This window comes from Pleurodeles waltl, chromosome 6, assembly GCF_031143425.1.
Source record: "Pleurodeles waltl isolate 20211129_DDA chromosome 6, aPleWal1.hap1.20221129, whole genome shotgun sequence".
In the NCBI taxonomy this organism is placed as follows: Eukaryota; Metazoa; Chordata; class Amphibia; order Caudata; family Salamandridae; genus Pleurodeles; species Pleurodeles waltl.
Window position 1 is genome coordinate 683,802,577 of NC_090445.1, and position 23,678 is coordinate 683,826,254.

The 23,678-nt window shown below is 44.9% G+C and overlaps 1 protein-coding gene across 1 annotated transcript in view; it reads left to right on the plus strand.

Moving 5' to 3' along the window:
* Nucleotides 1-23,678, plus strand: part of LOC138300155 (zinc finger protein 25-like) — a 110,191-nt gene that overhangs the window by 23,119 nt on the left and 63,394 nt on the right. The gene's annotated exons all lie outside the window — the stretch shown is intronic.

Sequence of the window (23,678 nt, forward strand, 5' to 3'; positions counted from 1 at the left end):
AAGTCAGATTCCATTAACATTTAACATAAACATTGTAATATTTATTTTCCAATCATTACATTTTAAAATATTTCCCTATACTTTACCACATTGAGACCCCACAGTCTGGGCAGAGATCTCAGCATAGTAAGTATAAGTAAAAATAAAAAAAGGTTATTTGACTCCAAAATAAATATTGAACATATTTTTATGTAAAACATTAATGTAAATTACTTTTACTAATAACAAATGTAGTACAAAACAAATGCCACAGCACCATTATTTTGAAACGCACCTTTAATCAGTGTAAATATATTAAATTATAATTATTTTTCTGAAGTTTAAATTAAAAAATAAATTCCAATCTAAAGAAAACATATTTTTTAGAATATGCTATGCTAATAACTATAAGAATTGAATAGAATTAATTAAAATTAATTTAGCTATATTTTAATAAGAATTATTGTTGCACTGATTTTTTAATTCTAAATACTGTATTAGAATATGTTTTGATGAAACCCTAAATATGTAATATTTGTATAGATATTTAACTTTTAATTATATTACCCAAAAGCGTGAGTTACCTTTGTGAATCAGTCCAATATTATTGATACATTTGAGATATTTGTTGTAGCTTCAAACATGCAATATTGCATTTAGGTAGCTTATCTTGTTACTCTTACATTAGGGAAATTACACTTATTCTTTTTTAATTTAATTGTGCATTTTGTAAGTGTGCAAATGCACTATTTGTTCTGGTGCTTGGAAAAGTAGATGGGAGAGCTGTATCATACTATTTGGCTGTGGCCTTTTGAAGTTGTCTGAAGGCCGGGCAAGTATATTGCCCTCATGTATCCAAGCCAAGTTTTCTATGCTATAGTAGTCGATAATAACAAAAGCATTCTCCTATATGGGATTTTTTACATTGGGAAGTTTAAGAAGATTTGTTGGAGCTGAGCACAAAGGGGCTTTCAGTTGTTAAAAAGGGAACCATGACTGTGGAGTGCCATGAGGCAAACACAGTAGGTGCTCAGGTAGATCATTTAGCAATAGGAGGCCACTGGAAATGCTTCAGATGGTGTTCTACTGAGTATTTTTTGGGGGGGAAAGACCAGTGGAAGTTGGGAACAGAATTATGTAGTAATTGCAGATGATGAGTCAAATATCCAGTCAGGCTTAGATAAAGATAGTTGCAGTGATCCAGGCAGGGTGCTACCACCACCTGGATGACTGAAAAATGTGCTTCATCAGGAAGGAAAGGGAGCATGAGACTGGCAATTTGAGGAGCAAGTGAACCTTATACAGGGTTGGTCAATAATAACCTGTTTTGTATATCCTAACTCGCTAGTTTTTTTCACTTTATATTGAGCCAGTGTTTCATTACCAAACTTACTACTGCTCACTCCATTGAACTGCAGATTTAAATTGTACTGCTGGTCTCTGCTAAGAAATAATGAAATGATTTTATGGTGGTTTAATGTGTTCTTGCTTCCTACCACTCTGACCCTCATCATATGTGCTGATTGTAGCCTTTCCCTTGATTTCTTGGATGGATGCTGGTAAACAGTATCTTGGAACAGTCCAGATATCCCAGTGTTTAGACATCTGATGACCTTTGCTGAAAAAGGATGTAAAAATGATATGATCATTTAAATCAAAGATAGTGGGAGTTGGTGCACTTCACTTCTACATTTACATCAGAGTCAAAGACAACCCTAGTTATTACTTTGTCAAGGTTGTGGACCATTAAAATGTATTACCAGGATCTCTTTTTTGGTTCTGTTAAAATAAACATTGGGGGTTATTATGACCCTGGCGGAAGGCAGAGAAGTGGTGGTAAGACCGCCAACAGGCTGGCGGTCTTTTTTTTTGTATTATGACCATGGCGGTTACCGCCATGGTCATCTGCCGCTTCTCCGTTCCGCCCGCCGGGCTGGAGACCTAGGTCTCCAGCCCGGCGGCCGTCACTATACCGCCTGCGGTTTTTTGACCCGGCTTACCGCTGTGGATTTCCTGCGGTTGAAACCGCCATGAAATCCATCGCGGAAAGCACTATCAGTGCCAGGGAATTCCTTCCCTGGCACTGATAGGGGTCTCCCCCTCCATCACCCCCACCCGACTCCCTCCCCTACCCGCCCCCCACCCCCCAAAGGTGGCAGGACCCCCCTCCCCACCCCGACCCCCAACATAACATCATTCATACACACACGGCACACACGCAGGCACCACCAACACACATACACGCACACACACCGACATACATGCCAACATCCACACACAAAGTCAGACACGCACACCCACATTCACACATACACGCACACATCCATACAGACATACCTACAGACATACACGCACTCATTCCCAAACACACAACACCCCCGCAAGCATACACGCACTCACACACCCCCTCTACATACACACACGCACCCCCCCATGCACGCACACAACACCCCCCCACCCTACTCCCCTCACGGACGATCAACTTACCTGGTCCGACCATCCTCCGGGAGGGGACGGGAGCCATGGGGGCAGCTCCGCCGACACCATACCGTCAATAGAACACCGCCACGGCGAATCACAGGACGTGATTCGCTGGGCGGTGTTCTGTTGGCGTGGCGGTGGAGGTGGAGCAACCTCCACTTCCCCGCCAGTATGGCTTTTGGCGGGTGTCCGTCCGTAAAAGGACGGAGAGCTGCCAACGGTCATAATAGGCCGAGCGGCAAACCGCCAACACTGGCGGTCTTCCGCACGGCGGTCCCTCGGTGGTCTTGAAAAAAGACCGCCGAGGCCGAGGTCAAAATGACCCCCCATTGTTTTTTTCTACTGGACAGTATATATGGACTAATTCTGAATATCACTCAAAACACAGCGACTCCCATCACACCACTTTATTTTGTTATGCGGCCCACCTACCCTCTGATGCATACAAACTGAAACAAACGTACACCAAGTTACACTAAAATGTTTCACAGTAGAAACATGGAGCTCCGTTTCATCACAAAGGTATGCCTCTCTCAATAAAGTGCAAGCAATGCGGTTCTCCAGACCATCCCACAGAGGAATTTTTGACACCAACCCATAGAAAGTCACACAGACAAATCCAATTTAAACCTAACATACTAAGATTATTCATATCATTTGAAAAAACAAAGTTAATTTTCCACACTAGTGCAGGTGTAACTCAGCATAATGAAACTTTTAAGCGCTTGGTATCACCAGACTCTGAAGACCCCACAGGCAAACATATGTAATTCAACATGGGTGTGGAATTTCATAAAATATCTTCTTTTCAAAGGAACAGCATGCTTTGAAAATCTACATGTCCTGTTAAAAAGAATCCACTTGTCCCTTTTGGCGCCATGCAGTGTTATAGGGATTACATTTTGTCTCTGTTTTCATTTTCCGTTTTAGTTTAGCTTATTTCCAAAATGGTGGTTTGAACATGTTTTTCACCAACTTGACAAAATACCACAGACACATTTGTTCTAGGCAGACATTGTTGTTCTGTAGTCTACACTGTTAGTTTCTGGACACATACTAAAATGCAATGACCTTGCTTTTTTTTGTGCTCTCAGGAGGCAACTCTTTTAGCTTGGTAGAAACAGTGTGGCGGCATTGGCATTGGCTCCCTTAGGAAGCCAAGCCCTATGCCATTGCACACAGCACCTTCGAAATGCACTCTGTCTGCAATAGCAGACAGTGCTCATCCAGATGGTGCTGGCAAGGGTGCCACTGCCCTGCCCACGACATGGTTGGGGGCAGTGCAGGGTCCCCCCTGTGGCTCCCAACACTGCCTTTCCACCAGCTTTTTCATGGGTGGGGGACCCAACCATAAAAAGGCTGGCCGAGAGGGAAGTCGTGATCAGCATGGTGGTGCTTGGCACCACTGTGGCTGACCACGACTTCAACCGCCACCAACACGTCGGTATTCTTGATCCCAGCAGAGGCAGTGGTCTCCTGGCGGACCAACCACCATTGCGAGTTTGTCGGTCTCAAGACTGCCAAACGCGTAATGAAGATCTCTGATTAAGATTGTTTGTCTGCTCTCTTGCGGAATGAGATAAGGCCTGTGTTTTAGTATTTAAATAACATTTGTTCTGAATTCAGGCGAGAGGCACTTCATGCTGTAATTATCATGGATTCCACGAAAAGCTGCAAATGACATACAGCTCCGCAGGCCCACTTGTCCACTGAGATGGAGTGCATTCATTAATGCCAGCTTCCTGAGACATTACACCAATGTATGGGGTTAGATCATTCCATCTGGGTCTGGCAGATGGGTACTCTGGTCATGCTCTCGCAGGTATAGGGCTACTAGTGATAGATAGGAGTAACTTTAGGTACAAACAATATGGTTGATTTGTGTGTGTTTTTCACCATTCTATTAATGCTTGTACCAGTAGTATGTGTCATCTGTCTAATGATCACAGTTCTTGTTTTAATTTTAAGGATTAGAGGTTTTCAATAAACCTTTGAAAAAGTATTATTGTCTCTTTTCTTTGTGAAACCGTGGGCATCCAAAGGTGGCATACGAAAGAAATTTCTTGGGAATCAGAGTGGTCATTTTTAGGGTCAAGCACGCAAGCACTGTAGCCTGTTGTAATCTTTCTGTGGGCTTTTAACCACATCCACTCTTGGTATTCATTTTTTGTTGTGCTTACCTTAAATGCTTTATTTTTATTGGTGCATTTTGTGAAATGTCCCTCCTCTGTGTGCTGAGTTCCCTCCCCAGGCGATTTAACTTAGTGAACATTTCTGTTGGCAATCACACTACGTCATGCTTCCTCCTGTTACAACGTGTGATTGCTCCTCCTCCGGTTTCGGTTTTCCTTTCATCCCAGCCGCAATCCTTTCTAGGCATTTATGCATGGAGCCAATAACTTGCGCTTGCGATCATGGTGGCGGTGGCGCTTTAAATTGCCTTGCTTCTGTTAGCTGCTTTAATTCTCATTTAAGGCACAGTGGGTGTGTTAGGTGTAATGTGGTTTCTCACACTGCTACAGTGACGAGTTGCAGCAAGAAGGTCATGTGCGTGTGGTGGTTGTTGGTGGTGTTAGTGTGGGTTCAGACACAGGAGGGTGGGTGGTTGCCCCCGGGGCCAGGCTGCCAGACCCAGCCTCAGAGCTTCCCACACACGTACACAGTGAAGGGTCGGGACACCGGGGGTAATGTCTGACGAGTATGCTGTAGGGGGATACCATCAAGTGAGCACACACAGCTGTGTCTCCAGTCCATGCACGCTGTGGTGTTCTTTACTGCACATGCAGGCCCGGGGATTACTTCTGTATCAGGTACACGGACACGCACGTTATAGCCCTATCTCTGTTGTGTCTTGACGTATTTAGAGACACAGTGCGTAACCTTTGATGTTTAGTGGTGCACACACAACAAGTAAGGAGACACTCTCCGTGGGTTAATGGCCACCAGGAAAACCTCCCCGGGCCTTTTATTATTACCAGTTACTTCACTAGTCATACCCACTTTCACAATACACTGTAGGGGAGGCTTTCTCAACCTCCCTCCACAAGTGGGCGTCATGGGCGAACCCATGAAAAACACAACATTCCTTCCTTACGCAAAAAAACATGAAACATATAAACAAAATAACAACACTAAATACTAATTTCCACCAAATAGTACGTGAAAGAAAAATAAATACGCATGTGATCAGTCAGCTACAAATCCTTTCAAACAAGTTAATCTTGTTGGACGAGGAAGTAAATGGTAGTGCTCTAACCCCTGTCTAGGAGGTAGCAAGCCAACCACTGGAGACTCAGCTAGATCCTGATCAGAACTTTGGATAACGTCCGAACCCTGTACATCTGCACACTCTCGACAAGCCAGCAGGGACTCACCAACTACCATTCCAGAGCTCTGGAGCGTGGAACGGAGGTCCCTAGAGTCCAACCTTCTGTCTTCATCATCTTCATTCAAACTGTCATGTGGGACAACCTGATCCGTTTCCATTTCACCACTAGCCATGCGGAATGTCTTGAAAAATGAAATGTTCCTTGTGATGGTTACCTGATTTCTCTTTGCAGTTACCATGGTACCCTTTATGGCACTCACCAACCATGGTCCCTTTTCAAACAGCAGCAAAAACGTGCTCCCACCCCGTCTGTTATGTTCAAGGATGTCAGGAGTAAGGCCGTGCGCGGTCCAGGTCCCATTCGAAACTCCGCTACGCGTATTTGCGGCACTTCATGCGCACCACTTGACATCCCCTCTTGTTCTAGAAGTGGTTATCAGCGTCGCCTGCCCTGTGGTAAAGCTCATGTATCTGCAGGGTCAGGACATTGGTGGAAAAGATGCACTTGTCAGTGCTATTCTATGAATGGACTACAATTCCCAGGTTTCTAGAGGCAGCGGCCATCTTGGGGTGTGGCAGGCCTATAAAGCCCAGCTACACCCAAGCACATTGCTCACTATTTTGAAGACTTCGATGCAGTCAGACCTCGTGGGGGTTCCTCTGAAGAAGAGCAGATTTCCTGGATGGCAGATTGACAGCAAATCAGAGTGTCCTTGTTTCCATGGTGAATTCAGATACGAGTAGGTCGTACTCGTAGCAGTAAGGTCTTGATGAGCCCAATCTTGAAGGGAGTTGTTACTTCCAAAAGTAAAGCGCCCTTTAGCACAACGAGCAAAGCGCCTTCAATCCAAAGAGTAAAGCGTTCCTGGCACGACGATAAAAGCGCTTTAGGCCAAACGAGTAAAGCGGCTGTGGCACGACAATCAAAGCGCTTTGGACCACATGAGTAAAGCGCCCTTGGCACGACAATCAAAAGTGTTTCAGGCCACACGAGTAAAGCGACCTTTGCATGACAGTCAAAGCGCTTCATGCCACATGAGTAAAGCGCCCCCTTAGCACAACGAGCAAAGCGCTTCAGGTCACAAGAGTAAAGCGCCCTTGGCAAGGCAAGCAAAGAAAGTTTCAGGCCACATGAGTAAAGCGGTCTTGGCACGAGGATCAAAACGCTTCAGGTCACAATAGTAAAGCGTCCATGGCACGACAATCAAAGCGTTTCAGGCCACATGAGTAAAGCGCTCCTTGCACGAGTATCAAAACGCTTCAGGCCACATGAGTAAAGCGCTCCTTAGCACAACGAGCGTAGCGCTTCAGACAAAGCAAGTAAAAGCACTCTCTGGCATAATGAACAAAGCGCTTCATGTATGATGATCAAGGAGCTTCTGCCCAACGAACAAAGCACTTCAAGTTCAATGAGTAAAACTTTCAGGCCTTAGTAGTAAATGTGAAAACATTTTGGAGATAAGCAAATTATAGATTTCATTGTTTTTTGGGAAGCATAATATGTGAGATACATAGTTAAGTCTTTGAGAATTTCTAGGCTGAGATCAAACGTTTATGTTATTAATGCATAATTGTTACATGACTGATATTCATAGTATGACCATTGTCCAAAGCGCTCGCCATCTCTAGGTTCAGAGGTTGCAGTTTGTTCTTGTTCCGTGATTCAAAGAAGGGGCTATGCCCAATTCACAAAGGGTCTCAATCTGATACCACGGAGATGCCTTTATTCAAGAGTCTATTGGTGAGTTTATACTGTTATGAATGAGTATATGCATATTTGTTCTAATTGTTTCTTTTCAGATCTCCCTCCCTGCAGTTCCCTACCCTAATTCCCTTCCTCCCGCCTGGCTTCATCATAACTCTGTGCTCTGATAGCTTTCTGAGTTGGTGACGCCGGGAGGTGGGTCTTTTGTTCAGCAGCTTGCAGATCCTGAGGAAAGGGCACTGTGACAGAATAGTGACTCCCGCGAGTTTATACTTTCGTCTTGGTCTGTACGCGAGCTGCGCAAAATGGCCACCTTAGATACCCTTATGCAAGTAGTCACTCAAATGCAAAGAGATTTGACAGACTCAAAAAATTTTACTGCCGATTTAGTTAACAAAGTAACCCAGTTACAAAGTAAGGTGGATGGTTCTGAATCTGAGTCTCGTCCTACGCTTTCCACACCTACTAACATAGCTGTGAACATGCCGACACAGATTTCTCTAGCTGCATCAGAAAGGTTTTCTAGGGACCCCAATAAGGTTCAAGTTTTTCTCACGCAGGTGGAACTGCATTTTACGTGTCATCCTAGTGCCTTTCCGGACGCACAATCTAGAATTGCATTCCTTATATCCTTTCTAAATGGTGATGCAGCTACTTGGGCAGTGCCTTTAGTCCGATCAGACAGTCCCCTTTTGCATAATTGGCATTGTTTTGTAGAAGAATTTGAAAAGGTGTTTGACAGGCGCACAATAATTATGTCTGCAGACAAAGAGTTACTAGAATTACGCCAAGGAAACAAAGACTTGATAGCGTATTTGTCACATTTCAACCGGTTAGTAATAGAAACCGTTTGGCCAGAGGAAAAAAGGTCAGCAGTATTTTATCAAGGGCTAAAAGACGAACTGAAAGACGTATTGGCCCAAGTTGAACCGCAACCTGAAACTTGTACTGATTTAATTAATCTAACCCTGCAGCTATATCATAGACTCTCAGAAAGAAAAGGAGTAAGGAAAAAATGGGAAAAACCCAACTGGGGAATGAAAAGGTCCAGACACCTTCAGTTGTCCTCAGATCCTATTATATAACAGATGGAAATAGGAACTGTTCACCCATCATTGACCAAAAAGGAGAAAGACATGCGGCGAAGAAATGGACAGTGTCTGTATTGTGGAAAAAAGGGTAATTTCGTAAAGGAATGTCAAAAGAAACCCAAAGGTAAAATTGATCCAACATTTGTGACAAAGAAAAAGATAGTGATTGCTTTGGAAAATTCACAGGAAAAACTAAAGTGCCCAAGAAAAAACTAAGGGGACCTCTTGGGCAAATTGACAATCCCTTCAGTGTGTTCTTGCACAAATCGTTATATCAAACTTTTTCGAATTCTAGCACAACTGACCGTACAGGGAAAAAGACATAGGGCCTGATTCTAACTTTGGAGGACGGTGTTAAACCGTCCCAAAAGTGGCGGATATACCACCTACCGTATTACGAGTTCCATAGGATATAATGGACTCGTAATACGGTAGGTGGTATATCCGCCACTTTTGGGACGGTTTAACACCGTCCTCCAAAGTTAGAATCAGGCCCATAATGTACAAGTTCTAATTGATTCAGGGGCAACAGGAAATTTTGTGGACCAACAAACTGCACTAGACTTGCATATACCCAGTGTCAAGAAAAAGGTTCCTGAAGTTGTTTATGCAGTTGATGGTAGTGAATTGGCAGGAGGCCCTGTTACTAAACAAACCTCACGAATGCAAATGATTTGCAAAGATGATGGGAATCTGAGCCACTGTGAGATAATTCGCTTTGATATAATCCAAGCACCCCAGTATGGTTTTATTTTAGGAATGCCGTGGTTAATGTTACACAGTCCATGCATAGACTGGCGCAACCATGTTTTGCGTTTTTCTTCTTCCTCTTGTTTAAAAAAATTTCTTCAACCAAGACGAGACAAAGAAGGAAATCTTCAACACTCTATTGCTACTGCAGTCGAGAAGGAAATTGATCTGCCACCACAGTATTCAGAATATACTGACGTTTTCTGTGTAAAGAAAGCAAGCTCCTTACCACCTCACAGATTGACCATGTACCCGGCACCAATATACCAAATTATAGAATCTGTGCATTATCAGAGAAAGAAAATCAAGTCCTACAAGAATACCTTGATCACTGCTTACCCAACGAGCTAATTCGGCCATCACGATCTCCATCGGCTTCTCTGCTGTTTTTCGTACCCAAAGCTAATGGTGAATTGTGAATTGAGACCTTGTATTGACTTTAGAGCGATAAACAAGATCACTGTTAAAAATAAATATCTACTATCTCTCATACCAGTCTTGTTGGACCAGGTAAAATCCGCCGTTATTTACACCAAACTTGACTTACGAGGTGCTTATCACCTAGTTCGAATTCAAGAGGGAGATGAGGGGAAAATGGCTTTTTTTCTTTTTCGTTATGGTCTCTTTCAGTGTCTAGTAATGCCGTTTGGTCTATGTAATGCCCCAGCAGCTTTCCAATATTTCCTAAACGATGTTCTGAGAGAATACCTAGACATCTTTGTCATTGTCTATATTGACAATAAATGGATCTATTCAAACTCTGAAGAAATACATGAAGCACATGTAAAAAAGGTATCACAAACTCTACGAAACAATAATTTGTTTTGCAAATTAAGTAAATGCGAATTCCATACCAAAGAGGTTGAATTTTTGGGAGTCATTTTAACACCTGACGGCATGCAAGTGACTGAAAGAAAGATTCAAGCCGTATCAGAATGGCCCACACCAAAATCAGTACGTGACATCCAATGTTTTTTGGGTTTTGTGAAGTTTTATTGACGCTTCATCCATCCCTTCTACCAAAAGGTAGCACCAATTACCAAATTGCTAAGGAAAAAGGCTGTCTTCAACTGGTCCCAAGAGACAGAGGAAGCATTTCAAGACTTAAAAAAGGCCTTTACTTCAGCTCCCATTCTAGCTCATCCGAATGTGGAGGAACCATTCATTGTGGAAGCCGACGCATCTGATGTCAATGTTGAGGCCATCCTGTCCCAACGTCACCGAGAAACTGGACAGTTGCATCCCATAGCATATGTGTCAAGAAAACTGAATGAAGCTGAACAGAATTACACCATCGCAGAAAAAGAATTACTAGCAATTCGCAATGCTTTCAAAGAATGGAGACATTATCTATTGGGAGCAAAACACACCATAATTGTATACTCTGGCCATAGAAACTTACAGTTTATGAGCTCTGCCAGGCTACTAACTCCCAGGCAACTGAGATGGATGTTATTCTTTGCAGAATTTGATTCCATAGTGACTTTTAGACCAGGAGTAGATAATCATAAGGCCGATGCATTGTCTAGACAAGATTCTTCGATCACACATACTGAACAAAAACCTATGCCTATTATAACGCCTACAAAAGTGTTGTGTTTAATAGCAGCCGAGAAGTTCTTTGATCTTATTCGTAATCATTTTCACATCACCAAGTGGCTAGAGTGGTTACAACACGACACCAAAAGGTCCATTCAACAAGGTGTACCTCTACACGAATCTCGAGTATTCCTGCCTACTGAGGAGTTGAGAGACAGCTTTTCATTGGTTGCATAGTCATCCTCTGGCAGGTCATCCAGGTCCTCAAAAAACACTAGAACTCATTAAAAGGTATTTTGGTGGCCTACATTTGTTCATGAGTTAAAGCAAATGCTACAATCATGTGAAGTATGTGCAAGATGCAAAAGCGAACACAGCAAGCCTAAAGGTCTATTGATACCTCTTCCCGTTCCCAATCATCCATGGGAACATATCTCTATGGATTTTATTACTGGTCTTCTTCAAGTAAAGCAATTTTCAACCATTTTAGTGGTGGTGGATAGTCTTACCAATATGCTAATTTCATTGCATGTAAAGGTCTCCCAACATCCGACACCTTAGCAACTATCATCTTAGAAAACATTGTTTGCCTTCCTGGACTCCCAAGAGTCATCCTCTCTGATAGAGGAACACAATTTTCTACCCTTTTTTGGCAGCAATGGTGCAAGGCTTTACGAATTGATTCAACTTTATCCACTAGTTATCATCCACAAACGGATGGTCAAACAGAGAGACTGAACCAAACTCTAAAACAGTACTTACAATGCTATGCAACAAAGTCTCCTAAAACCTGGCTGGATCTCTTGTGGCTTGCAGAACTGGCTTATAACAACTCTCACCACTCTTCAATAAACTCAACTCCTTTTTATGGTTTATATGGGCGTCATCTGCACATTTTGCCAGTTATGCTACCTGCTTCTACTCAAACCACTCCAGCAGTCATGGACATGTTAGCACTCATGAAAAAGGTACATTCACAATTGCAGACAATTCTGCACCAAGCAAAGACAAAATATAAAATGCAATATGACAAAAAACACCAGCATCGTCCTCAGTATACAGACAAAGATAGAGTTTGGTTATCCACGAAAACTTTGTATTCAAAACTAAAAATATGTTTCATCCAAGATTAATAGGGCCCTATGAAGTTCTGCGACAAGTGAACCCTGTATCATATAAACTAAAATTGCCACCGTCCTTGAAAATTCATCCGGTGTTTTACACTTCACTTCTTAAACCTGCTTCGCCCTCAAATGTCACAAACCTGCTCCTCTATTAGTCCAAGGTCATTGGGAGTATGAGGTGCGACCTATCTTAGACTCTAGATATCGTGGGTCTTCCCTTTGGTACTTAGTGTCCTGGAAGGGATACGGACCGGAAAATGACTCATGGTGCAACGCTTTCATCTCCTCCATCCTGATAAGCCGGCACTGGACTGCGCTTGGGAGAGGGGTGTAATGTCAGGAATAAGGCTGTGCGCGGTCCAGGTCCCGCTCAAAACTCCGCTGCGTGTATTTGCGGCGCTTCGTGCGCACCACTTGTCATCCCCTCTTATCCTTGAAGTGGTTATCAGCGTCACCTGCCCTGTGGTAAAGCTCATGTAGCTGCAGGGTCAGGACATTGGTGGACAAGATGCACTTATCAGTGCTATTCTATGAATGGACTACAATTCCCAGGTTTCTAGAGGCAGCGGCCATCTTGGGGTGTGGCAGGCCTATAAAGCCCAGCCAGACCCAACTCGTAGCGGTAAGGTCTTGATGAACCCAATCTGGAAGGGAGTTGTTACTTCCAAAAGTAAAGCCCCCCTTAGCACAACAAGCAAAACGCTTTCAGTCCAAACAGTAAAGCGCTCCTGGCATGACGATAAAAGCGCTTCAGGCCAAATGAGTAAAGCGGCCTTGGCGTGACGATCAAAGCACTTCGGACCACATGAGTAAAGCGCCCCTTAGCACAACGAGCAAAGCGATTTAGGCTACAACAGTAAGTGCCCTTGGCATGACAATCAAAAGCGTTTCAGGCCACACGAGTAAAGCGACCTTTGCACGACGGTCAAAGCGATTCATGCCACATGAGTAAAGCGCCCCCTTAGCACAACGAGCAAAGCGCTTCAGGTCACAAGAGTAAATCGCCCTTGGCAAGGTAATCAAAGCGTTTCAGGCCACATGAGTAAAACGGTCTTAGCATGAGGATCAAAACGCTTCAGGTCACAATAGTAAAGCGCCCATGGTACTACAATAATAGCGTTTGAGGCCACATGAGTAAAGAGGTCTTAGCACGAGGATCAAAACGCTTCAGGCCGCATGAGTAAAGCGCCCCTTAGCACAACAAGCGTATCCTCAGACAAAGCAAGTAAAAGCGCTCTCTGGCATAATGAACAAAGCGCTTCATGTATGATGATCAAGGTGATTCTGCCCAACGAACAAAGCGCTTCAAGTTCAATGAGTAAAACTTTCAGGCCCTAGTAGTAAATGTGAAAACGTTTTGGAGATAAGCAAATTATAGTTTTCATTGTTTTTTGGGAAGCATTATATGTGAGATACATATTTAAGTCTTTGAGAATTTCTAGGCTGAGATCAAATGTTTATAGAATGAATTCATAATTGTTACATGATTGATATTCAGAGTATGACTATAGTCCAAAGCTCTTGCCATCTCTAGGTTCAGAGGTTGCAGTTTGTTCTTATTCCATGATTCAAAGAAGGGTCTCATTCTGATACCACGGAGACACCTTTATTCAAGAGTGTATCGGTCAGTTTATACTGTTGTGAATGAGTATATTTATATTTGTTCTAACCGTTTCTTTTCAGATCTCTCTCCCTGCAGTTCCCTACCCTAATTCCCTTCCCCCCGCCTGGCTTCATCATAACTCCGTGCTCTGATAGCTTTCTGAGTTGGTGACACTGCGAGGTGGGCCTTTTGTTCAGCAGCGTGCAGATCCCGAGGAAAGGGCACTGTGACAAAGGACATGGTCCCCAACAAGAATGTTCCGTTCCTTTGCTCTGCTTTCTCGACATTTGTCATTCTTTTCCACTCTCTTGGATTGTGCCTTTCTTACTCGATCATGAAGTTCAGAGGATTCTGGCACATGAGGAATAGTGTCCCGAACTCTCCGATTCATGCACAGTGAGCTAGGGGTTTCTCCAGTGGCGGCATGAGGAGTAAGACGGCAGTCCCTTAAAAATGCATACACCGCACAGTCCACATTATGACCACCAGCGATGGCAATCCGCAACACTTTGTTGAGAGTTCTCATAAAGCGTTCCACTTCCCCATTAGCCTGACGCCACCTAGGAGTGATTTTTTAATGGAGAATTCCTCAGGACAATAAGTATTCAGCAAACTCTTGGCTGGAAAAAGGTGGTCCGTTATCTGTACGTAGCTCACTTATTAAGCCATGTGTGGCCATGATTTTTTCCAGACGAGGAATGATCTGAGAAGCAGTCAGAGATTCTACAATTTCAAAATCAGGATATTTAGAGAAATCATCTATCACAACTAGCATGTGACGACCATCAGGTAAGCTTCCAAAATCGGCACTAGCCTGAAACCAAGGGATAGGATTGATGACCTCAGTTATAACTGGCGAACGACTTTCGGATGGACCAACTGCTTGACACATCGCACTGTGTCGCACTGTTCTTTCAACTTGATCGTCAAGCCCAGGGAACCATACCTTGCCTCTCAACTTTGATTTGGTCTACACCATCCCTTGATGCGAGGAGTGTGCTAGTTCCACTATGTGTTCTGCAGAGAGACTGGAATCACTAACCTGGGATCTTTCAGTAGGCATCCTTCAGGAGACTTAGCCATCGCATTCCTGACCTTATGCAAAGAGGAAAGCATCAGTCTGGCACCTTCCGTTCTAAGAGTCATATTTTGGAGAACACTGTGCCATTTCCTAGACTCCACAGCAGATAGTACAAGCTGGAGACATTCATCATGTACTGTGGCTGCTTTGATTTCCTCCATAGAGATTGGTAACTGGCGAGCTCTTTCTACCACCATCCTCAAATACTCCTCTACTTCCTTTTTATCAGCAATCTCTTGAGAGGTAGCTGGCCGTGCATGTCTTGAAAGATAATCAGCCAGGTTAACAGCTCCAGGTCTGTAAGCCCCTTGAAAATGATAATCCTGTAACTTCATGATCCACTTTTCTATTCGGGGTGGCGGCTTGGATGAAGATCCGTTGAACAAGGGGATAAAAGTCTTATGATCTGTATGTACTATGAACGGCTGTCCTTATAGATAGAGGTGGAAATGTCTACAGCCCCAATGCACCGCAATGGCCTCCTTCTCAATTTGGGAATAACATTGTTCAGTCTCAGTCAAAGCACGGCTAGCATACACCACTGGAGCCCACTCACCATCCACTTGCTTTTTTGCCAACACAGCTCCTAATCCATTGGGACTGGCATCAACAGACAACTTTGAATCCTTCTGGGGATCAAAGTACACCAATGTTGTGTGCTCTGGCAACGCCAACTTACCGGCTTGGAATAAAGCCTTTTGTTCAGGACCCCACTCCCACACTGCATTGGCCTTTATGAGGTTCCTGAGAGGGGCAATGAGAGCTGTCAAATTCTTGATAAAACACCCACAGTAGTTTATCATGCCTGAATAGCTGCAGACGCCAGATACATTAGTAGGGGCAGTGGCTGATTGAATGTCTTTTACCTTGGCTTGGTCAGGCATCACCCCTTCTCCAGAAAAACAGTATCCAAAGAAGGCCACTTCACTCTGCAGAAACGCACACTTGTCTCTGTGAAGAGTAAGACCATTCTCCTGAAGCCTGTGGAATGCCGCTCGCAGACGTTGTAATGTAACTCAGTGGTGGGAGCATGCACAAGGATGTCATCACTGACATTAAAAACTCCTGGCAGACCAGCTAACACCCCATGAATGGTGTCCTGAAAAACCCCAGCCGCACTGGAGATCCCAAAACTCAGCCGCTTGTACCTTCTAAGACATACATGAGTGGAGACAGTGGTGATAGCCCTCGAGTCGGGATCCAGCATGAGCTGATGATATCCAGCTCGTAGATCCATTTTTGAGAACCATTGTGATCCGGCCACCTCCATAACAATGTCATCTATGGTAGGTGTCAAGTGGCGTTCTCGCTTAATGGCGACATTTGGCAGGCGCATGTCGGCACTGATCCTCACCTCTCCCGGCTGTTTGGGCTTCCTGGCAATGACTATGGGAGACACCCACGGCGTGGGACCATCTACTTTCTCAGTTATATCAGCCTGTTTAAGCTTTCGTAGCTCTTCTTCCACTTTTGGTCACAGATGGAACGCCACCTGTTGGTGTTTTAAGGCCACCGGCTGTATGGATTTATCGTTTCGAGCAATCTTGTGTGCCTTTGGTGATGCGATTGTTACTCGTGCGTCATTGTGGATATGCCCTCGTGCTCCTGCTCATCAAGAAAGCACCACCTGAATCGGGGGAAAACGCACTGGGAGCCCTATGGAAGACTGCCCATCATCCTGACAAAAGGCGGGAAGACCTTTGCCTACAACGAGGGTGGGGGGGCGTGGCCCAACGGGCAGAGCTTACAGGTGATTTATAAAGGGAGAACCCTGCACTCTGCTGTCGCTAGGAGAGGAAGATAAAACCCACTCGTCACAGTCAGATTACATGCCAGGGCATCATCAATTCATCTTCTCGAAGGATTCTAGTTGTTTTTCTGGTATGGAATCTCTGAGCGCACACTCGTGTTTTGCCTTTGCCAAGCCGAAGAGTTAGGGTGGATTGTCCTTTCTAGAAGCAGAGCTTCAACTGGGGCACCTGCTACGTTTATATTTGTAAGCGCTTCCTGTTGAGGTTTAGTAAAATGAGCATCATGGCCTACCCAACCGGAGTATTTTCTACCAGTAAGTCAGTAAGCATTACCTAGTATGTTTTAAATGCCCCTTTTGTATTGTACACTAAGGCTATGTGATGGACCACGGGGTAAACATTTCCAGCAATCTTGTGTGCCTTTGGCAATGCACTTGTTACTCGTGCGTCTTTGTGGAGATGCCCTCGTGCTCCTGCGCATCAAGAGCTGACTAAACTCCGCTAGGAGGCTCTCCACCACTCCAAGGTGCACTCTAAAAGCAAATGAGACAAGGTTCCGTTGCACCGCTGTTCTGCAGCTTAGTAACATGTCAGACCCAGTCTTAGTCACAAACACTTTGGTACGCACTGAAGTCTCTTCATGAGATAATGTGGTGGTAAAAACCCCTGCAAGCGGCAGCGGTTGCGATGACCCAAAGGCATACACTTGAGTCGATGTTGGTCGAAGCTGAGGTTGGATGGCCTTTCAACAGTGACTGCGCCAATCCGTTTATGGAAGCCCCAGTGTCAATTAAAGCCTGAATTTGGTGACATGCAAGAGAAACAGAACATCGTGGTATTCGCATGTATCACATGGACAGTCCCTTCATCCTCCTCATCATCATCCAGATCATCATCTTCACCTGTAGCAACAGCTGGCTGTACTACGTTAACAGTCTTGGAATTCTGCAGTTTTACGTTCGCCGACGATCGGCATACCTTGGCGAAATGATTAATCTTGTTGCAGCTGGAGCATTTCTTGTCATGCGCCGGGCATGCCCCTTGATGAGGAAATGAACCACCATGTGAAAAGCAAGTTTGTGAGGTCGGGGTACCCTTTTGACGACCTTTTTTCTTCTCCGTTACAGCTGTGGTGATGGCATTCACCGGTTCAGTCTTAACCTGCATCTGCAACACCGCTTCCATATGGACCGCCCTTACGTTTGACAGTTCCTTGGATCGGCCCATCGTAAGAATATTTGCCATACCAGGTACCTGTTGTATGTTTTCCCGCAACTTCACAGACGCACAGCCCTCTATGAACTGCTCACAAACGTCATCTTCAACATCCACCAGTGTACATGTGCATGCTAACTCTCTCAACCGGGCATAGAATGTGTCGACTGACTCATTTGGGAGTTGTCTAGCTTGCCTTAACAAGAACCGCTCATAGTCCGGATTCGCTAGCGGTTCAAAATGTGCAGTCAAAGCTTGTTTCAACGGCTGGTAAGTGAAAGGTGGTCCCTCTTCTACCACAGACCTTCCCAGTTTATGAATAGCTGCACTACCCAAATGCAAAAGCATGGAGCGTCGTCTCTCATCATCCAGTGCCGTAGCTGCAAAGTATGTCTCTAACCTATCCACCCATTCCTTTCACCTATCAGCTTGGGCAGACATAGGACCCTCCACAACAAAAGGTTCTAGCACTGGAACTGATGACATGGCCATCCTGTTATATGTTCAAGCAACTGCTAAACGTCACTCACTCCTGTGACAGGCACCAGAAGGTGATGGGCAGATTATGGCTCCTTTGTTTTCACTCACCGCACCCTGTGATAGTCTGTGTAACACTTGTGCACAAAAAAAAACCTTCAACGTGCCCTTCTGTTTTGCAAGGCTAATGTCCATATGAAATCCCTACAACCTTTATTGTCTTTTCTTGTTTGTTGTTTTTTTTGTTTGTTTGAGAAAAAAAAAAAAACTGTGGGCAAATGGGTCTCTGCATGCCCAAAACGCCGGCACTTAGGGAATCCCTGTCACTTTTAATGTCATTTCTTCATTTCCTTTTGTTGTTTATTTTTTTTGAAGACTACAGAATTTTTTTTCAGGGGCAAATAGGTCTTTGCATGCCCAAAACGGTTTTGGCTCACCGCACTGGAGCCCTCCGCTGGTGCCGAGGGAACTGGCATCTCTGCACGTTGCCATGGAGACGGTCAGACACACGGAGACTGCCTGGGGGTAAATAGCCAATCAGGGGAGGCCCTGCCTCCGCAGCACACCATGATCAGCCGCCTCGGCAAAGGGATGCGAGCCTTCACTAACGGCCCAGACACCACAAAGCAGCCTTCACTGGGTGCCCTGCCGCACAAACCAGGAACCGGCAGGCCGTCAACGAGGACAAAGCCCACATGGGATTGCGACGTCGGCCTGCCTGCCGGAGACGCTCCACGACCGTCGATGTCACAGCCAGCAGGTAGGGGCGTGCGGGAACAGACACACCCTTGTCGCCAATTTGTTGTGTCTTGACATATTTAGAGACACTGTGTAGACCCCGTAACCTTTGATGTTTAGTGGTGCACACACAACAAGTAACGAGACACTCTCTGCAGGTTAAGGGCCACAAGGCAAACCTCCCCGGGCCTTTTTTTAATACCAGTTATGTCACCCGTCATACCCACTTTCACAACACACTGTACGGGAGGCTTTCTCAGTCTCCCTCCACAAGTGGACATCATGGGCGAACCAGTGCTTTAAATGGGCCGGTACTCTCCGGTACTGAGTACCGGCACTTTTTTATTTTGAGAGGGAGAGTACCGGCATATCTCAAGAAAAACGTAATACTTTTAATTGGAGAGTACCGGCACTTCTCAGAAACAAGCAGGTACTCTGATAGAGAGTACCTGCACTTCTATTTTTCCATTTAAAGCACTGGGGCGAACCCATGTCGAACACAACAACCTCCAGTGCACATGGTCACAGTCACAGTGGCCAAGAGGCTCACTGGCTGGGGTGCGTCTTGATAGATGAATATATAAAGTCTGTTCCCTCTACGCTCTGCCCATCTTCAGGTCTCTCCACTCACCCCTCTATTTATGTGCTGCTCCCTCTCTCTTCGAATGTCATTTACTCTGCTCGCTTGAATATTTCTCTTGTCTGTACCCCTCTATGCCTTTGTCTGCTCCTCTGTCTGGTTGTTACTTTGCCTGTCTGTCCCAATCTGTCTCCTTTTCTATATATATATGTATCCATGTGTTTATACCTTTCTTTTGTTCCAGCCGTCTGACTCCTTGTCTCAAATTGTGTGGCTATTCTGCTTAATACACAGTTCCTGCATATAACGGTCCCTTCCTCGATGTATGTTTGTAACTATCTTTGTTTCCATCCATGTCTTGTCTTGTAATTTGTATTTCACTTTTTTTTACCAATAATTGTAAGCCCTTTTCGTATCACACATATCGCCCTCATATGAAAAGTGTTCTTTTTTTAGCAGTTATGAAATTTGCACCCTTTGTCTGTCACCTCCGGTTAAGGTTCGTTCCTTGCCTGTCTCCCTGTCTCTGGGCCCAGACCGCATCAAGAATGCTCTCTGTGATGTACAGCTTCCACCCGTATCTCACTAGCACCTGCCGGCCCACACCTAATGCATTTTGACCCCTCCCAAACGCCCCCGCCACTACACTCTCACAAAGTGCGTGTTTACTCTTCTCACTCCACTTCCGCTCGAAAACTGAGGTATGTTATGCAGAGGGCCAAGGTATACAATTCCTGCATCAAAACATGTGTTAACAAAGACATACTTTAAAACACCTAAAAAGCGAAGGCGTTTTGACGACAGTTCACACAGGCAGTGTTTGTCTTCTTCAGTCAGACTTAACAGCCTATTTGCTCGCCACAGTGTGTGCTGTAAATGCCCACCAGACTCACACGCATGTTGATGTAAAGGTAGATTTATGTTTCTACAGATAACACCGCTTACTAAAACAGGAATTAAGTGCACTTTCTTCTATTAAAGTACAGCCATTTGCATTAAGTAGGTTGTCTGCTTCCCTCATCTCTTCCCCAGTGTTTAATTTGTAAAAGAATAAGTGCCGGGCCCAAATTTTGTCTCAGGAACCCTCCAGCGGCCTTTCGAATGCCAGGATTGGCAAATACGGAGGTGGTTTGTTTTGAATTCACCTCAGCCGACTTTATTCCACCAATTTCCTCCCTCCCCCTTTATCTCACTCTTGCAGGTTCTTTTTCCTCTTTGCTTTCTCAATTTTGCACTGTTTTTCTGTATTTCTCTTCTTCGTTTCCTTCTCACCTTCAGTGTCATAGACTAATGATTGACAATGAGTGCCATACCCCAAGAAAGAATGCCAGTGGGCCAGACCTGCAACCACCAGATCAAATTAAGCAGTATCCCTTCAGAAGAGATGCAATAATATGTGCACTATTTTCATTGTAAATATATTTTGGGTTTTGTAATGTGTAATATGTAAGTAATGAACTGGTCATTCGGCCACCCTGGCGTTTTCCCAGTTGGATGCAGGCTTGGGGCTGCTTTCAGAGCAGGCCTGGCCCATGACTTCCTATCCCCTTTTTAAATCAAGAGCGCAAGTACTCTGGCCTGTTGTAAGCTCTTTGTGGGCTTTTAACCATGCCCTTCCCATGCCCATCACTATAACTTATTCATGGGCTTGCCTTTCAAAAATCCTTTGTTATCATTGGCAAATGCTTTACCTTTGTCCCTCCTTGGGGCAGTTTTGTTACCACCTTGGCCATCAACCCTGTTACATGAATAATTGCACTTTTGCCGATACGTTTCACTGCGAGCGAACTTCTTTTTCCTTTAATGTCTCTCCTTTGTGCCTATGGCGGCTGTGGTGCTTTGAATCGGCTTGTTTATGTGAACTGTTTTACTTTTTATTTTCAATTTATGTGGCAAGAAAAGCCCAGTTAGGAATTTACAGCGCTGATAGCTCTAACTCAGGCAAGCGCAAGACTTGTTGAGGTTGCCGATAGCATCTATAAAACTGTAAGGTTAAGAGTTTAGATGCACCAGGAACGGAACCATGTTGGGGGCATTATAGCACCAGCGACTGGATTATGGTAGGCAACCCAATCCAAAAATGTAGCGATTTTGCAATGGAAGCACCTGTAGAAAATTGAGGGACAACACTGTTTTACATGTGGAGGCTGAGCTCACGCAAGAGGAACTTCTCCTGGAGTTTACCCAGCTCCAGGCAGGGATGACCCCGGGCCCAAACAGCCATTTGTCTGAGTTTTTTAAAAGGATGGCAGGGAGAATTGCTGACCCCTGCATGATGTACCTCGCAGCGATCAGAGTGGGAAGTTGCCTAGAAACCTCCATACGACTACAATGTTTTTGATTTCTAGACTCCTAGAAGCCAATCTGAATGCAGATGCCAAGGTTTTGGCCATGGTGTTATCACATGGGCTGAGAGCTGTATCTCAGATTTGATTCACCTGGACTAGAATAGGTTTATCCTCCATTGGTCGACCAAACTGAATCAACGACGCCTATACAATGGTATAGAGGTGGTGGAGAGGCTGAAGACCCCTTTGGCAGTGGTGTCCATGGATGTGTAAAAGGCTTTTGATTCCATTTACTGGACCGTTTTGTTTGCTATTGTCACAAAGATGGGTTTTGGGACATAATATTTGTGGTGGGTCAGTCTCCTGCAGCCTTGGGCCAGGGTAAAGGTGAATGGGATTCTTTCTCAAGATTTCCTAATCCCAAGGGGTACACAGTAGGGCTGCCTGCTTTCCCTGATGTTGTTTGCTATTGCCATAGAGGCACTGGTGGACTGGATCAGGATGGATGCTCAAGTGTGAGGTTGGTGCTGGAGCGACTCGTGAAAGGACTGGATTTCTCTGTACTTAGACGATATTCTGCTCTATATAGCAGACCCGGATGAATCATTGCTGCACTTGGGGGGACATATTTTTTGTTGTTGTTTTGTTAGGTAGTAAGGTCATAGCAATAACATCAACAACATACAACTTAATTCCCATGATATAGCGACTGGTGAACATACGTGTGTTCTAAAATGGGTACAGTGTGTTCTCTTGCCTGGTGTAACCATACATAGCCAATATTCAGTACTTTTAGCTGCTGATCCTGATGTCATTGTCCAGTTACCCCTCAGCAGGCAGTGTCATGAACTACGCTGACATGGGAGCCCAGTAATACGTTGGCCGGGAGGCCCTGGGGAGCTTCTCTGGTTATGTTTCTAGTTGATCCTTAAAAATATGCTCTATCATGGAACCATTGTTTTGATGCTGGAGATGTTTTGCTCCCCCAGTGTAGTGCAATTTGTCTTTTAGCCAGCAAGAGGGCCACTGCCATCAACTTTTGGTTTGCTGGTTTGAGAGGTTTAACAAACCCCAGTAAGCATGTGCACGGGTCGTACGGCACTGTTTCGTCAATGACCTTAATAAGTTTCTGTATCACCTGTGCCCAATACTTCTGTATATGAGCACAGCTCCATGCAAGATATAAGAAATCAGCCCCTGTTATCCTGCATCGGATGCATTTCTCCTCCTGTCGGAGCCCAAATCTGGCCAGCTGTACTGGTGTGTAATACATCTGCTGTAAGAACTTAAAATTAATTATCTGCGAATTACAATTGGCTATAAGTCTACCAGTCAAGGCCCAGCAATACACCCATTCCGTCTCGGTGAGTGGAGTTTCAAGCATCCCATTCCATTTATCCATTGGAGACCCCTCTGGCTGAGGCTGCTCTGCTAGTAATGCGTTATACAACCCAGTAACCAGGCCTGTGCGTGCCATGCTAGTCAGTACCAGCTGCACCGCACTGGAGGCAGGAGGGGCCAGCGGGAAACTTGGATAATGTTCTCCAAAAGCCATCTGTAATCGGAAATATGTGAAGTGCATAAGGGGGGAGCCTCGGCTCTCCTGTGAAAGGGCAGAGAATTCAAAGAAACGGTTTTTGGGGAAAACGTTCCTCATCGACTGCAATCCGGCAGCTTTCAGGAGCCCCTGCACTTTGGGTTCTTGTGTGACGTATATAGCTGGGTGGTGGGCCGGTGGTATTGCCTGAGCGTACAGAGGAAGACAGCCCGTCCATGCACCGGTAGTATGCCATGCACTCCATGTGCAATTAAACGTGCTAATGCCACCGCAATCCTCTTCCACTCATTCATGTGAGATCAGTGAGGACAACCGCAGAGGTTCTGCCGAGTCTTGCCCCACAGCTATAGCATTCACAGTGTGTCCAGAAGTAAGCGTGTTGTGCTTGTG